At 36.7% G+C, this 16771-nt stretch overlaps 1 protein-coding gene across 1 annotated transcript in view; it reads left to right on the plus strand.

Moving 5' to 3' along the window:
* Nucleotides 1-18: 18 nt before the first annotated feature.
* Nucleotides 19-16771, plus strand: part of LOC123811567 (WD repeat containing planar cell polarity effector) — a 382261-nt gene continuing 365508 nt past the window's right edge. Inside the window, exon 1 of the mRNA XM_045827820.1 lies at nt 19-387. The gene's annotated coding sequence lies outside the window, so the exon portion shown is untranslated. The remainder of the gene's footprint in view (nt 388-16771) is intronic.

Below are 16771 nucleotides of genomic sequence, written 5' to 3' on the forward strand. Positions count from 1 at the left end.
GAGGCGAGCCGCTGTGATTGGAGGAATCAGATACTTTGGACTCAGGAGGAAAGGACTGCTTGATGGTGCTCAGCAGGTGGAGGGAGTCGAGTCAGACCCCTTATGTACATCGTCCAGCTGTGCACAATTGAGACTATCCTCCCCCAAGGGTAAATGTGGGAGGTAAAGAGACCTTCCGCTGCGTACTGCCTGCTCGACCCGGAAACAAAATCTTTTAAAAAACTATTCTCACACTGGAGAGGCGGGAGGAATTGACGTGTCATGGAGATTGGACCGCTTCTCCTGTTGCTAAGCAACTAGGTGAGCTAGCAATCGCGAGCAAACGAGGCTGTGGAGGGGTACCTGAAGAATCAGTGGAGGCAGTTCCTCTGCAACTCAGCAGACCGAGTAAGTGTGCCGCGCCCTCCCGGTTCCCCCTTCTTTAGCAGGGGACCCTCCACCCCAAAATGTGTCCGATGACAAGTTGAGGACACATTCACCTCATCTCTGGAGTGGATGCGCGTCTTCTCCACTCCGGAGGCAGGTGAGCCCGGGCCGGAGGACAGGGGTTTTCTTTTAAACTTGAAAGTCCTGGATGCAGTTGTGCGCCGTTCGGCGTTGCCTTTACTTTGGTGCTGTAATACTCTGGTGCTGATGTGCGGGTGCGCGCCAGCTTGCCGGAGCCTTTTCCGCGCAGTGTTGGGGCAACAGTGTTCTAGAGGGTCTCCATCCAGCTGTAAGATGCAACTCTTTTAAAGTGAAATGAAAAACATTGAGCGCCTGTTGTGTGGGAGTCGAGCCACTCCGTTCCTGGAGTTCACAGTCTACGGTTCTAACTTTTTCTCCCAAGTCTTTGTGAATGTTGACAGTTTTGCTAATTCTCTTTTGGTAACTGGGCGTTCCTTAAAACATCTTGATCTTTAAATGATACCAACCTGCACTTCTAAGGAAAGCGTAGCAGCTGAATGGGAGACACTGATTGTTTCAGGTACTCTCAGCTGGTAAAACAACTTAAGAGGTTTTCATTTATATTTAATGCTGCCCAAGAGAATTTTTGTACTCTGAAACCCTGTTTCATGTGGATATTAAAAGGAAAATGTGATGTTCTAGATTAGTATCATTCTACAATGTGTAATGAATGTGAATGAAATATCTATACTAGATAACATTTTTATCATTGGTAAGTGAATGCCAAATGGTAACTTTCAGATTTTTGCTCTTCGGTTTTGGTGGGTGTGTTATTGTAGGAAAGAAATATAACACCTTACTTTTCAACTTGATCTATCAGTAGCATTTGCCATAGCTGAATTACTCTCTCCTCTTTGAATCAGATTATTTACTTGGTTCTCAGACAACATTTCTGGTTTTCCTCCTATGTTACTGCTTGCCCCCTCCCAGTGTTCCTTGCCAAGTTCTTTTTCACTTCTGACCTCTTAACATTGGAGTGCCTGTATGCTTTTGTCTACACTTAAGTGATCTATTTCATGAGTTGCATGGTTTCAAATGCCATGTCTATGTCAGAAAACTCCCAACAATACATTAAGTTCCTGATTTATCTGTTTTAAGCTTCTAGAACTGTGTTGTCCAAGACTGTTGCCTGTGGTCACACATGGCTATTTAAATTAAAATTGTAAAAATTGTAATTAATTTAAATTTAAATTAATTACAATTAAATGTAAGCTAACTACATTTCAAGTACTCAGTAACCACATGGAACAAACTGTGGACTATTTATTTATTTTTACAGAGGGAAGGGAGGGAGATAGAGAAGCATCAATGTGTGGTTGCGGGGGGTCATGGCCTGCAACCCAGGTATGTACCCTGACTGGGAATCGAACCTGCGACACTTTGGTTCCCAGTCCTCGCTCAATCCACTGGGCTACGCCAGCCAGGGCTATAAACTATGGACTATTTATCACACACAGTTGTATTGCACAGCTGCTAGAATTTAGTGGCAGCAAGGCATCAGCCAGAGCAGGAGCAGCTGCAACAGATCGTTGCTGGAGGCATTTCTTTTGCCACTGTGTTCCCTATAGAGTGCATAGCTGTTTGTGATGCTGCAAAGGAAGGGTGCTGTCAAACGAAAGAAAACCCAATTCTTGTCTTAACCATTGTCTTTTGAATGTGGAAGAACACCCTATGTCTATTTAAAAGAATGTTTACGAGCATTACATTATCATGGACATTGAACCAGACAGCATCAGCAAGCCCATGTCTTCAGTAGGATTTGAGAAAGATGACTCATTTCCCTGGTGACACTGAACAATAGACAGTCTGCTGCTGTCTGTTATTTTGGAATACCTTTGTCCCTGCCACATTCTAAGTAAATGGAAGAGTATGTGCCATATGTAGAGGCTTAAAATAGTGTGACTGGTTCAGACCCTACCAATCATGGGGGTTAGGAGAGAGAGGAATCCAGTTGGGGGCATCTGTATATTTTAATGTGTGTAACAGGTCTGTATTCATATGTGCTTTTTATGAATTTTCATAATATATATTTTATTTGGAAATATTTACTTTCTTTTCCTTATCTCTATTATTAGTTCTTCCTACTAAAGGTCTTGCTGGGTTTATAATTTATAATATTTTCAGTGTGGATAAACAAACATGCTTTTTGTAAATCAAATTTCACAATAATTGCCATTTTTAAGAAATGAGAAAGAAGAGAGATGTCACTGGAGAGGGACCTAAGGGGACTTTATATGTATTGGTGGGTACAGAAAACATGGGGTATTAATTTTATTATTTGTTCAAATGTACTTACCACCCAGTTTAACAAAGAATATTACCAATCTCTTTAGAGAGATAATGTACTGATATATATACACACACATGCATGTATTTTCACTCTTCTGACTATAGATGTATTTTGTGACCTTAAAAAGAAAGTAATGGGAGTTATAAATAATAATAATAAATCCACTAATGCTTTCCCCTATTCCCTACTAACTAGAAATTATGAAAACTTGTTTTATGTCACTACTTGTGGCTCTATTTGTAAAAAATGCACTGCTGCATATGCATAAATGTATCTACATTTTCTCATAAATGTGTCCAAACACAGATATAATCATGACTATTGTCTTTGAAAAATTTAAGACATATGAAAGACCCTGAAATGGATCAATTTTTTTTTATAAGAAGTGGGGAGTAGGAAGAGCTAGACCTTAACAATAAGAAGTATAGGCTGGAGCAGGGACAGCGGAGTAGGGGAGAAAGGAAAGCAATTGAGTTTGTGAACATACAGTAGTGAAGGTTAAAAGGGAGGGAAAAAATCTCACTAAATGTATTCATTTGCATTATATGTCTTATCTTTAGCCAACCTACTTGCTGCTGCTCACACACGTCCTTCAGTTTTTTGTTTTTTTTCCTCCATATTTGATTTGTGCTTTTTCCTCAACTGGAATCTCATGTTCTGTTTCTGCCTAAAATCCATTCCACTAGGTTCTCTCCAAGCTGTTTTTTTCTTTTTTCTTAACTCATTAGTGCAGAATTTCTAACATACACAAAACAAAGAGATAGTATAATTTTCTCAGTTCATCATCCAGCTTCAACAATTATCAATATTTTGCCAATCTTTTAAAATATACATCCCTCGTTTTCCTCCCCAACATTTTCAAACATCCAGGGTACAGAGAATACCGTTTATTGTAGTCTGAGTCAGTTAAGAGACAGAACTGTACTGGTAATTTGAAAATTGAATATGATGAGTTGGTAACCAGAACAAGGGAAGGGGTGGTTAACTATTGAATAGAGTAAAAAAGCTGAGTCTGAGTCCAAGCAGTAGCAGGTGCAAAGAGTAGTTTCTGCTTTTAGGTTGGGGAAGCAAGATCCCATGGGAGAGAGCCCTTCTTCCCAAAACTTGGATTCAGACCTCTTCCAAAAGGGCATGTCTACCATAGCTCCATGGTTTGCAGAAGTGCCCACTATCAGTGGGGAGACTGGGACCTGAGGCCGCAGTTGTAACTTGTCTCCTCAGCAAGGCTCCTGGACTCTCATGTTGAATAATAATAGTAATGGAGGACCAGAATCCAGAAGTGATGGTGTCTTGCTGCTGCTATTACCTTATAGGAGCACTCCATTGCCCTCTCTTAAGTTGGTAAAGGAGAAATGTTGAGAGTCTAAGTACAGAGTCACAAAGTGGGACAAAGAAAGGTAGGTTTCAGTCTGAGAGATAATAAATAGATAACAAGTATACTCATATGCCAACTAATTTCTACTATTGTTAAGCATTTTGTCATGTATCTGTACATCTATATATATATATATGAAGTCTTTTTTGATTCATCAGCCTGATGATTATGCTTTGCTTTAAATTTTGGATTTAAAAATTATCTACAAAACTAATTTTTGGTATACAAAAGCATCCCTACAGTGTTTTCTCTAGAGTTGGGAGTTGGGGTGGGGACTGACTGAGAACAGGAATGAGGGAACCTTTTGGGTGACTGTAATGTTCTGTGCTTTGATAGGAGTTTGGGTCATAGAGACATAATCATTTGTAAAATTCTGCAAATGCTACACTTAAGATTTGTGCATTTCATACTTGTAAATTTTCTCTAAAAATTGTTAAAATTTAATTTAAACTCTAGTTAATGATAGGTATGCTGAACTATTTGGGGGTGAAACATACTTATGTCTGCAACTTTTTTTGAAAGTCATTAAAAATATAAGATGGACTGATGGCTGTATAGAGGGATGAATAGTTCATAGAAAATGAAAATATATATAAACCAAAAGTAATATGAGAAAATATTGTATAGTAAAATGTTAATTATAGAATTTAGGTGGTGTGCCCTTTACAATATTTTCAATGTTTCTGTGCCAATGATAAGACTGATAATTGTCTTGAGTTCAGATACTGTCTAATACATCGATATATGCCTCATAGAATACAAGATGTCTTTTTCACAATAGGTGAAGAATTCTCTGGATGAAGAGTTGTCCTGGAACCTAAATAACAAAACAAAGAAACAAGCAAAATATAACCAAAGACCCTGAAATAGAGGACAGGCTGATGGTGACCAGAGGGGAGAGAAGAGGGAATGTAAGGGGACAGTGGGAAGGGTTCACAGGAACAAACTTAAAGGACACATGGTCATAAACTAAGGGGAGGGTGGTAATGGGAGGGAAGTGGGGGAGGGTGGGAGGGGGGACTGGATTGGGAGTAAAAAGGAGAAAACTGTATTTGAACAATGATTAAAAAAAAAAAAAAAAAAAAAGAGTCGCCCTGGGCCACACATTAAATACATTGTGACACATAATCACACAAAAAAGCTCATAGTGTTTTAAGTATATTAAAGATTTTTTGTTGGGCTGCATTTATAGCCATCCTGGGCTGCATGTGACTCATGGGCCACAGGTTGGACACCCCTGGAAGTGAAATGCTTTTAAAATTGTCATTGTGGAAGTTGGAAAACTAATTTCAGCTTAGTGAACTTAATCAGTTTCAAACTTTTTGGTAGGCAGAAATTTTATAAATACAAATTATGCTACATATTGGAAAATGATTGGAAGAAGTAGAATATTGAGCATATCAGTAATTTTACAGATGTAATATTGACTCTAATAAAAATTTATATATTATCGATGTTTTAGTAAATAGCTTGTTATTGTTTACCAAATCACTTAATTAAATTATTAAGCTTAACTTTTAGGTAGGAGTAAAAACAGTTTAAATTATATATACTTGGCAAATTTTTTTTTCAATATGATACATTTATTATCTAGTATGCTTGGTTTGCCTGGGGAATATACTGTCATTGGTTCCATCTAAATGAAACTACTGAGAACTGTAGGTGGAGCCCCGACCCCCACTGCCCAAATTGGCATATGTTGCTTTTACTGGTTTCATAATCTTTCCACAGGCCTTAGAATTTATGTTGCAAAGTGTTTATTATAAAGATAAGAAGTTGCAAACAGTCCCAAAAGATGGGATTGACTGAGTAAGGATTGCTGTTCATAGAACTGCTTCTGAATCTAAGTCCCCTGCTCCTTTATTTTTTAATATTTTTAATTTATTGATGTGAGGGAGGGAGGGAAGAAGCGGGTGGGGAGAGAAAGAGAGAGAGATAGAGAGAGAGATCAGTTTGTTTTTCCACCTATCTGTACATTCATTGGTTGATTCTTTTATGTGCCCCAACCAGGGATTGACCCTGTAACCTTGGCTATCAGGACAACACTCTAACCAGATGAACCACCAGGCCAGGACTCCCCTGTTCCTTTATGAATTGAACATTTCAGTACCTCAGTTCCAAGATCTGTTTTTGTAATACCCTCCCATATTTGACTGTTTTAAAGAATTGTGGCACACAAGGAATTTGGTTATTTATATCATCAATTTAAAATATAACCTCTGGAAATGCATCAGGTTTTCATGACTTGCAGCTGGCATTTGTCATGTGATGGCTTCCTTGGTTTCTCTAGTTCATATAAAAAGAACTCAAAATTAAGGGAGTTATGTTTTTAGACCCTCACAAATTTAATCGTATTATGTTACATTTTACACAAAGCATATATGTGTGTGTGTGTATGTATAGTAAAAATACAGTATATAGTACATATATATTTAATATACAACATATAATTTAATCTTGATGTAGAAGTAATATTTTCCTCATTTTACAGTTTAGGAAACTCAGTTTCAATGGTACAATCTCTTCTAGCCAAATATCCAGGAAATTAAGATCTTCTTACTCATTTTTTTAAAACTACATATCTCATCACACATTTTTAAATTAATATCTAAAATATATCATATTCATATACTTATAAAGGTTATGATTTTCAATTTATTATAAGTATTGAATTTTTAAATAAAACTGTTCGTCTTCAAAAAATATACAATGGAATCTAAATATACCAGTGGTATTAAAAAGCTAAGTTATGGTAAGTTTAACTTTAACACTAATTGTTTTTTCTTTAAATATATTAATCTCTTAAACCATGTAGAAAACAAAGTGTTGTTACAGACCACTTTTACAATAATACTAGCTTTTATAATTGTCCATGTACCTTTAATGACATTTCTTATTTCTCCATATGGCTTTAAGTTTCATTTACTGTCTAGTGTTCTTTCATTTCACCTTTCAGGACTCACTTGAACATTTCTTGCAGGGTAGGTCTAGTGGTCATGAATACCCTCAACTTTTGTTTCCCTGGGAATGTCTTAATTTCTCCTTCACTTTTGAAGGGCAGTTTTGCCAGATATAGGATTCTTGGTTGACAGGTTTTTTTTGTTTTGTTTTGTTTTTCCTTTAGCACTTCAGAAAAAATCTGCTCACTGTCTTCTGGCTTCTAAGTTCCTTACTAAAAATCTGCAGGTAATCTTATTGAGGATCACTTGAATGTGATGGCTCACTCTCTTGCTGCTTTAAAGATTCTTTTTGAAGTTTGATTATAATGTGTCTGGGTGTAGGACTTACGAGTTCATCTTGGAATTTGTCAAGCTTCTTGGATGTTTATTTCATGCATTTCTTCAAATTTGGGATGTTTTGAGACGTTGTTTATTCAGATACTCTTCTGTGTTTTTTTTCTTTGTATCTTCTGCTTCTGAGACTCCCAGGATGCCTATGGTGATCCACCTGATGGTGTCCCATTGTTTCCTTGGGCTCTGTTCACTTTTCTTCAATCTTTTTTCTTTCTATTTCTGAGTCTCCATAATTTTCATTGTCCTCTCTTCAAGTTCACTAAGCTTTCTTTTGCCTGCCTTTGTCTGCCTTTGAATCCATCTAGGAAATCCATCTTTTAATTTTCATTGCAGTTATTTACTTTTCAGCTCTCTATTTTTTTTCTAGTTTATTTTAGGTTTTCTATTTTTTAACGATATTTCCATTTTGCTCACACATTGTTTTGTTTTTTTCTCTACATCTCTCTGGTTCTTTGATCATGTTCAAGACAGTTGTTTTAAAGTCTTTGCGTAGAATATCTGCCACTAGGTTTATCAGAGATATTTCTTTTTTATGTATTTGCTTTGAATGGGCCATCTTTACTATTTTTTGTATGCTCATGTTTTTTTTTTTAATTGAACACTTTTGAATCTTATTGTGGTAGCTCTGAAACTCAAATTTTCTATATTACCCAGACTTTGCTTTTCTGTTTTTTTTTTATTTTTATTTTTTGATTTTTGTAGGTTGTCTCTGTGCTGAAGATCAGTCTGAGGTGTAAACTTAATGTCTGCTCAGGTGTTTTCTGAGCCTTTCTTTGGCCATACATGGCCACTTACTAATTGCTCATATATAAGCAATTTTTTAAAATCTTCACCCAAGGATATGTTTCCTGATTTGAGAGAGAGAAAGGAAAGGAGAGAGGAAGGAAGGAAGGAAGGAAGGAAGGGAGAGAGGGAGGGAGGGAGAGAGGGAGGGAGGGAGAGAGAGAGAGAGAGAGAGAGAGAGAGAGAGAGAGAGAGAGAGAAGAAAGAGATACACATTGATGTGAGAGAGAAACATCAATTGGTTGTGTCCTGTATGCACCCACAGTGGGAGATGGAACCAGCAATCCAGGTATGTGCCCTGACTGGGAATCAACCCACAACATTTTTGGTGCATGGAATGATTCTCTAACCAATTGAGCTACCTGGCCAGGGCATCAGTGGTTTTCGAATGTCATAGTTTTTAATGTCTCACACCCTAAAGAGGAAAAAGCAAAAAATGAAAAGGAGATCAAATGGGCTCTGGCTCTTTAAGTTTCTGGGATGTCACTTTAGCGAAAAGGGAAGGGAGTTGCAACAATGAAAGGAGATGCAAAAACAATGGCTCTCTACCTCTTTGTCTGCCCTTCCCTGTTTAGAAGCAGTATAAGCAATCAGAGCACAGATACTCAATATTTGGGGGCCAGAGTTCTTGTATCCCAACTGGTTCCCACAAACTCTGTGCAAGCTACTTCATGAACATGTGCTTAGATGCCTGCCATTTGACTGGGGGAGTGAGGGTTGGGTAGCTGCTTACATGCTAAGAGTTGTCATTGAAATTACTGAAATTGCCAGTTCAAGTGTTCCCCAGGAAGTTGCAATCTTTCCATGGACTCCACAGTTCCAAAATATTTAAGTCAGCTTTTGCCAGTGTAATTGTTTTGTAGGTAAAGAGATAAGATTCCTGGTGTTTCCTACTCCACTATCTTCTCAGAATCCTTTCCACATAAATATTTTTAAGTGGAAAGATTGTACAGGGCTGAATAGTTATTAGTTGACTTATCTAATAAAGAAAGTATGGATTCTCTTTTTTAAAATGTAAGAATAATGTTGAGTATCTTGGAAATTATTTAATTGGTTTAGATGACATGCAAAATGGTTTTGAAACTATTACTAAATATCTTAAAATGGATACAGAGTATTTTAAAAATAATTATTATATTCACTTCAGTGAGGCTTAAACATAGTAATTCCAAAATCAAATTTACTCATGGAAGAAATAAAAATACTTGTAATTTAGTTTAAAATTGTCACAATCAGAACGGCTTTATTACTACTTTTTGATATTAAACACATATACAATTTATACACATTCCAACATATTTCAGGAAAAACTATTTGACCAGAATATTCAGAAATGATGAAGCAGGATATTTTAACAGGATGGAAGTTGTAGTCATTTGGTTTTCAGATAATTTTCTGTGAGTGGTCAAGAGGTAGAAGTCACTAAAGTCAATTACTCCTCTTTTAACTTCATGTAAAACAAGATAAAATATTATCCATCAGGATTCTTTTTAATTGTTTCCAGGAATATGAATTAATTAACCTTGAATTTTTTATTTTGTGACCTTGAATACATTTCTTGGTCTCACCCTGGCTGGTGTGGCTCAGTGGACTGAGTGCTGGCCTGTGAACCAACGGGTCACCAATTCAATTCCCAGTCAGGGCACATGCCAGGTTGTGGGCCAGGCCCCTAACAGGGGGCACATGAGAAGCAACCACACATTGATGTTTCTCTCCTTCTCTTTCTCCCTTGCTTTCCCTCTCTCAAAAAATAAGTAAATAAAATTTAAAAAATAAATAAATAAAATTTCTTGGTCTCTGTAAGCCTGTTTATTAGTAAAATGGGGATAATAACACAGTGACCATAAAGTTTGGAAATATAATATAGCAATTAAACTCCTATAGGTATCCATTTAAATCAGGAGATGTAGAAGAATGTTCGTGAGCACTGTTTATAAGAGCAAAACTATAAACAGCCATTTGCCTATCAAGAGAATGAATGAAAATGTTGAAAATGGACTATGTAACTACATACTCCAACATGGATGAATATCAAAAATACAATGTTGAGTGAAAAAGCAAATCATTTAATACATACATGATCCTATTTTTTATAAAATTTAAAAATGTGTAAAAATCCTATTATTCTGGGTTTCATACACATCTGGTAATACCAGAAAGAAGAGCAGGGAAATGATTAATTCAGAATTCAGGATAGTAGTTGTCTAGGGTGGAGGGGTAAAGAAGGTGCACCTGGAGTCTTCAAAGTATTGGTAATCTTCTGCTTTTTAAGGTGTGTGGGTACATGGGTATTTTTTCATTCATTCATTTTAAACTTTTAATATAAATTTATCCCATTTAAAATATATACTACACATACATCTGATCAGTTTTGTTTGTATGGTATTTTATAAAATATGTATAATGGCTTAGAGCTTTTTATTTCAGTATGGAACAGCAACTTCTAAAAGAATAAAAGTCTCTCATAAATCTGTACCCTAACAGAAGGATTTCATATTTGCCAAACCCACTCCAGTTTTCAAGGTTAGGTTTAAGCCAGTCATCTTGCTATTTGTTTTCTGTTCATCCTATGTGTTCTTTATTGCCCATTTTCCCTTTTCCTTCTTTTTGATTAATTGAAATTTTTTATGATGTCATTTTATCTCCTTTGTTGGCTTATTAGTGGTAATGGTTTTGTTATTTTTGTGTCTACTTTAGAGTTTATAGTATTCATCTTTTTGTCACATCTACCTTCTAGTAGTACTGTATCACTTCACTTATAGTATAAGAACTTTCAATAATTTCACTTACATTTCTTTCCTCCTGACCATTGTATTATTATTATTGTACATTTTACTTCTACCTAAGTTATAAGCCTTATAGTACATTGTTACTATTTTTGTTTAAACAATTATCTTTTAAAGAGATTAAAATAATGAGAAAAATATCTAATATTCATATAGTTATAATTTTTTGTACTTTCATTTTATAGATTCATATTTCTAATATGGTCTAATTTATTTTCTTCCTGCCTAAAAGACTTCCTTTTAAACATATTTATTATAATGTGGACTGAATGGTGAAAAATTATCCCAGCTTTATATGTCTGAAAAAGTTGGTTCTGTCTTTGATTTTTTAAAGACATCTCCACTGAGTATAAAAATTCTAGGTTGATAGTTTTATTCATGCAGTACTTTAGAGATGGTGATCTCCTGTCTTTTCATGTGCCTTATTTCTGATGTTATCTGCTGTCATCCTCATCTTTCTTCCTTTCTACTTAAATATCTGTTTCTTTTTAATCTTTGGTTTTGAGTAATTTGATTTTGTTATGCCTTGATGGTGTTCTTTTTATGTTTCTTTTGCTTAGGTTCATTGAGATTTTTGGATCTGTAGATTTGTAGTTTCCAACAAATTTGGGGAAATTTTCATCATTATTTCTTTAAATAGATTTCTCCTGTCCGTGCCCCTGCCCCCAACCTGCCATCATTTTTATGATTCAGATTTATGTATAGTAGGCTGATTAAAGTAGTTCCATTGCTCTCTGTTCATTATATAAATTCTATTTTTTCCTGGGTTTTATTTTATAAGGTTTAATTGCTGTGTCTTCAAGGTCTCTAGCCTTTTGCAATATCTAATCTGCAGTTAATTCCATCCATTGTATTTTTCATCTCATGTATTACAGTTTTCATCTCAAGGCATTTGATTTGGATGTTTTTTATCTTTTATGTCCAATTTTGTTGATTATATGGAATACACTATAATAATTGTTTTAATGATTTAGTCTCTTAATTATAGTATGTTAATATCCCTGTCAGAGCTGGGTTGGTTTTGATTGATTTTTTTCTTATTATGGATCATATTTTTATGTTTCTTTGGATGCCTGGTAATTTTTTTTATTAAATGCCAGACACTGTGAATGTTATTGTTTTGGTTGTTGCATATTTTATTTTTCTATAATTTTGAGCTTAGTCTGGGATGTAGTTAAGTTACTTCAAAGTAGTAGGTAGTACCTGAGTAGTGCTCTGTCTAGGGCCAATAGTTCTCTACTCCTGAGACAAGTCTTTTCTGGATCCTCTCTTCAATTACCATGAATCACAAAGTTTTTCTTTCAGGCTGGTGGAAGCAGGCACTGTACCTAGACCTATGTGAGTGCCAAATACAGATCTCTGATCATTTCTGGTTGTTCTTTCCCTGGCTTGTGTGATTTCCTCATATGTGAGTACTGTCAGTGCTCAGCTGATTTTTCAAGGGTCACCTTCTGAAGGTCTCTGGAATTCTCTCTGTGTGTGTCTCTCTCCCCTCCAGAGAATTCTTACTACCTTGTCTTCCCCAATCTTACAGCACTCTCTTCTCAACCTATGGTGTTTCCTGGGCTCCTTCTGGTTTTCTCCATCCTGTGCCATTCCTTCTCTCTCCTAACACAGCTTCATATACCTACCAGTAAGGTTTTTAGTTCCTACTTTCTTTTTGGTAAACAGGAGCTCCTCCTCTTTCTTGCTAGCTCAGCTATTTTTGAAAATTTTTTTATCTTTAAATAATTTTAAATTTACTGAAGAATTGTTAGAATAGTACAAAGAAATTTGAAGACCTCTCACCAAGATTTACTAATTAATATTCTGTCACATTTGCTTTATCACACACATTCTTCCTCTTTTTCTCTCTTTTCCCACTCCAAATGTTATTTTTTTTCTGAACCATTGAGAATAAGTTGAGGGCATTATACACTTTTTAAAAAAAGATTTTGTTTATTTACTTTTAGAGAGATGGGAAGGGAGGGAGAAAGAGAGGGAGAGAAACAGCAATGTGTGAGAGATACATTGATTGGTTGCCTCTCACATGCTCCCCACTGGTGACTTGGCTCGCAACCCAGGCATGTACCCTGACTGGGAATTGAACCAGTGACCCCCCAGTTCACAGGTTGGTGCTCAATCCACTGAGCCACATCAGCCAAGACATCGTACTCTTTTATATCACTATATTCTTCAGTGAGTATTTTCCAAGAACAAGGACATTCTTACCCATAACCCCCATACAATTAAAAAATTCAGAAAATTTAACATTAATCCATACAATTGTAAGGGAAAAACTCAGTTTTATGTTGGGAACCACCCTGCCTGGTTTCAGGAGCTGTAATCCCCCATGGCTAAGGCTGAGTGAGCGACCTTCGGACCGTAAGCCACTAAGGAGACAAAGCTTATCTCCCTGGTAGGAGCACCGCTTCTGCTCCTCTTTTCATAACTGGCCCCCAATGCTTGACCAGTTAGCCAATGACGGGTAAGATTCCCCAAGGGGGGAACGATGTAAGACAGGCATGATCACGTGGAGGCCCCAGGGAAGGACTTTGGGGGCTATGGAGAAAGGGGGTGATAGACCCTCGCCCCTCGGCTTTGATAAAGCCTGAGTCCTCATTCTGCCTGTGAAAAGTCTCCTATCTCTTGGTTGCCTTACTTCCCCTGCCTGACTTAATCCTAAAACAATGACAGAGGGCGGTGCGGCCCTGTGCTAGAAAGGGCGATTCCCAGGGTGATCAGGCCTGAGAAAGAATACATAAACTCCCATGAAACCTGCTTCGCTAAGAACACTCTTAATTAAATGATAAAGGTCCAGGCAGGAAATGAGTTTGCTTCCCAGAGTTTTATAGGCCTTTAGCTAACAGACCCTGACTCAGAATAGGCCCTCAGAGTTCTTTGTATGTTATCTATTGTTTGATCCTTACTGCCCGACAATGATTAATGAACTTTACTTGTATTCCTGGGCAAATTAAAAGCCAATAAAAACTCTGTGAAAGAAGGATTGGGGCGCTCTCCTTTGAGAGAGTTGCCAGGCCACTCCAAGGCACCCTCCCCTTGAGAGGGTAGCCGTGCCGTCCCTATTCCTCCACAGGACTCGGTAGTCCGTGTGTATTTCTCTCATATCTCGATCATCCACAGCAGCCGCAGATACTGCTGGCTGGTATCAGCGACAGTTTTTCTCCTAAGTCTCTCCTTTATTACTCAGAACACTTCACTTCTGACATTTCTAGTCACCAAATGGTGGGGATTTTTCCCATACCAAGCAATTCTATAACATCAGCTGGGTGTTACAGTTTAACTCAATTCTGATACCACCTAGAGGTTTCCAAGTTACCATAACTTCTGTCCAACTTGACTACAAATTATAGGTTCCCTTACTCTTCCCCAATTGAATTCAGTTATTTGCCAGAACAGCTCATAGAACTCAGGGAAACACCTACTTACATCTATCAGTTTATTACATAATAAAGGATATGATAAAGGATACAGATGGATATCCAGATAAAGATATATATATAGAGAGTGAGACTTAAAGGGTCCTGAGCACCAGTGGGGTATAATACTGTATCAGTATATGTTCACCAACCTGGAAGCTTTCTAAACCCCATAGTATTGGGATTTTTATGGAGTCTTCATCATGTAGGCATGATCAGTTATTAACTCCATTTTGGAGCCTCTTTCCTCTATAGAGAATGGAGGAAGGGGATGAAAATTCCCAGCTTCTCTTGGTCTTTCTAGTTATCAACCCCAATCCAGTAACCATCCAGAAGTCCACTCAGAGTTGCCTCATTAGAACAAGAGACACTCATTATCACCCAGAAAATTCCAAAGGGTTTAGGAGCCCTGTTTGAGGAACTGGGATCAAAGGCCAAATATTCAAAAAAAAAGATGCTCTTAGTGCTCTTACCACTTAGGAAATTATAAAAGTTTTAGGAGCCCTGTGCTAGAAATTAGGGTCAAAGTCTAAATATTAGAACAAAAGATTCTCCCAGCACCCTTATTTATAAGGGTTTTTGGAGCCCTGTGTCAGGAACCAGGGGCAGAAACCAATGTATATATTCCTTATTCTTTCACAACTATTGTTATTAGTATACTCTCATATTCACATTCGGCCAGTTGTCTCAATATTGTCCTATAATATTTTTCCCTAACATAAGATCATAGATTAAGCATCTTTTTTAAATTTTTGATTTAATCATAGATTGCATTTAGATGTCGTGTTTATAATCTAGAACAGCTCATTAGTTCTCTTTGTATTTCATGACATTGACATTTTTGAAGAGTGTAGGCTGTATATTTTGTAGAATATTTCTCAATTTGGGTTTGTTTGAAGTTTTTCTTAATTAAATTCAGGTTATGCCTTTTTGCAGGAAGACTCTATAAGAGATGTTGAGGTCTTATCAGGGCATTACATCAATTTGTCTTACTATTTGTGAAGCTAACTGTAATGATTTGATTGAGGTGGTCTTCACCAGATTTCTTTACTGCGAAATTTCTATATTTTCCTTTTTTAATTAATAAGTAATCAGTGGGGACATACTTTGAGAGTATATTAATATCCTGTTTCTCATCAAACTTTAACCCATAGTTTCAGTGTTTACTGATGCTTTTTGCCTGAATCAATCAATTATTACTGTGATTGTAAAGTACTTTTCAGAGTCTGTCATTTCTTTAACATTTTTTAGATGACAATCTACTGTAAGTTTTCCTTTTTATCTATCATTCCTTTCTTACTACCAAATTCTGACACCAAATGCATGGGTTTTCTATACAAAACAATTACCCAGTTTTTCTCAGACACCAACTGGGTGTTCTACAGTTCAGCTCTGTTAAAACACAAATTACCTGGAGTTAGTAAGACACTCTAAGTTAAAGGTTGAGTCTCACAAGACTACCTCCACTTCAGAGCCATCACAAGTCCAGGCCTCCCCTCCCATACTTCTGACCAACTGGCTATGAATTGGAGGTTTCTATGACCCCATCTCAGGTTCAGAATTTGCTAGAATGGCTCACAGAGCTGAGGAAAACAGTTTCTTTGCTATTACTGATTTGTTACAAAAGATGAACTCAGGAACAGCCAAGTGGAAGAGATGCATAGGGCAAGGTATGGGGGAGGCATGTGGAACTTCAATACTTTCTCTGGGTGTGTCACCCTCCCAACACCTTGATGTGTCCAGAAACCCAGAAGTTCTGCACACCCTGTAGTTTAGGAGTTATTGGGTTGGCCCAGAAGTCCATTTTTTTTACATAAAATAAGACACATTTTTCATTTTCACCAATAACTGTTGATTTGGATATTTTGAGTATATCAGCTATTTCCTGCGTGGTATAACATTGATTGTTCTCAGGGTCTTGATTTGATTGTTATCAACTTAAACTGTTTTATCTGACCATGCAGCATCGTCCAGCAAGAAATCTCCAGCATGAAACTTTGCAAATCACTTCTGACATGTTCCATCAGTCACACCCTCTTCTCCCTATACGGCAGAAATCTTTTCTTGCATTTCAGTTGCTTTTTTACCTTTCTTGAAATAATAAAGCATAAATGCCAAAAATGTTGCTTATTTTCTTCCATCTTCAATATTAAAATAGCTATACAAAAATTCATCAGTTTTGCTGTTTTTCTAAGTGCACACTGATATGACAACTGTCACAATGCAGTCTAACAAAATTGTTTCAAATGAAGTTAAAGACAACTAAATGCTACTAGAGCCATCTTATGGAAAAAGCCAAACAAACTTTTCAGCCAACCCAATATTATGGAGATTTTATTGTAGGCAGGATTTATTAAATCATTGGCCGTTACTTTATT

The sequence above is a fragment of the Phyllostomus hastatus genome, unplaced genomic scaffold (genome assembly GCF_019186645.2).
Source record: "Phyllostomus hastatus isolate PE091 unplaced genomic scaffold, TTU_PhHast_1.1 phas_scaffold_78, whole genome shotgun sequence".
Classification (NCBI taxonomy): domain Eukaryota; kingdom Metazoa; phylum Chordata; class Mammalia; order Chiroptera; family Phyllostomidae; genus Phyllostomus; species Phyllostomus hastatus.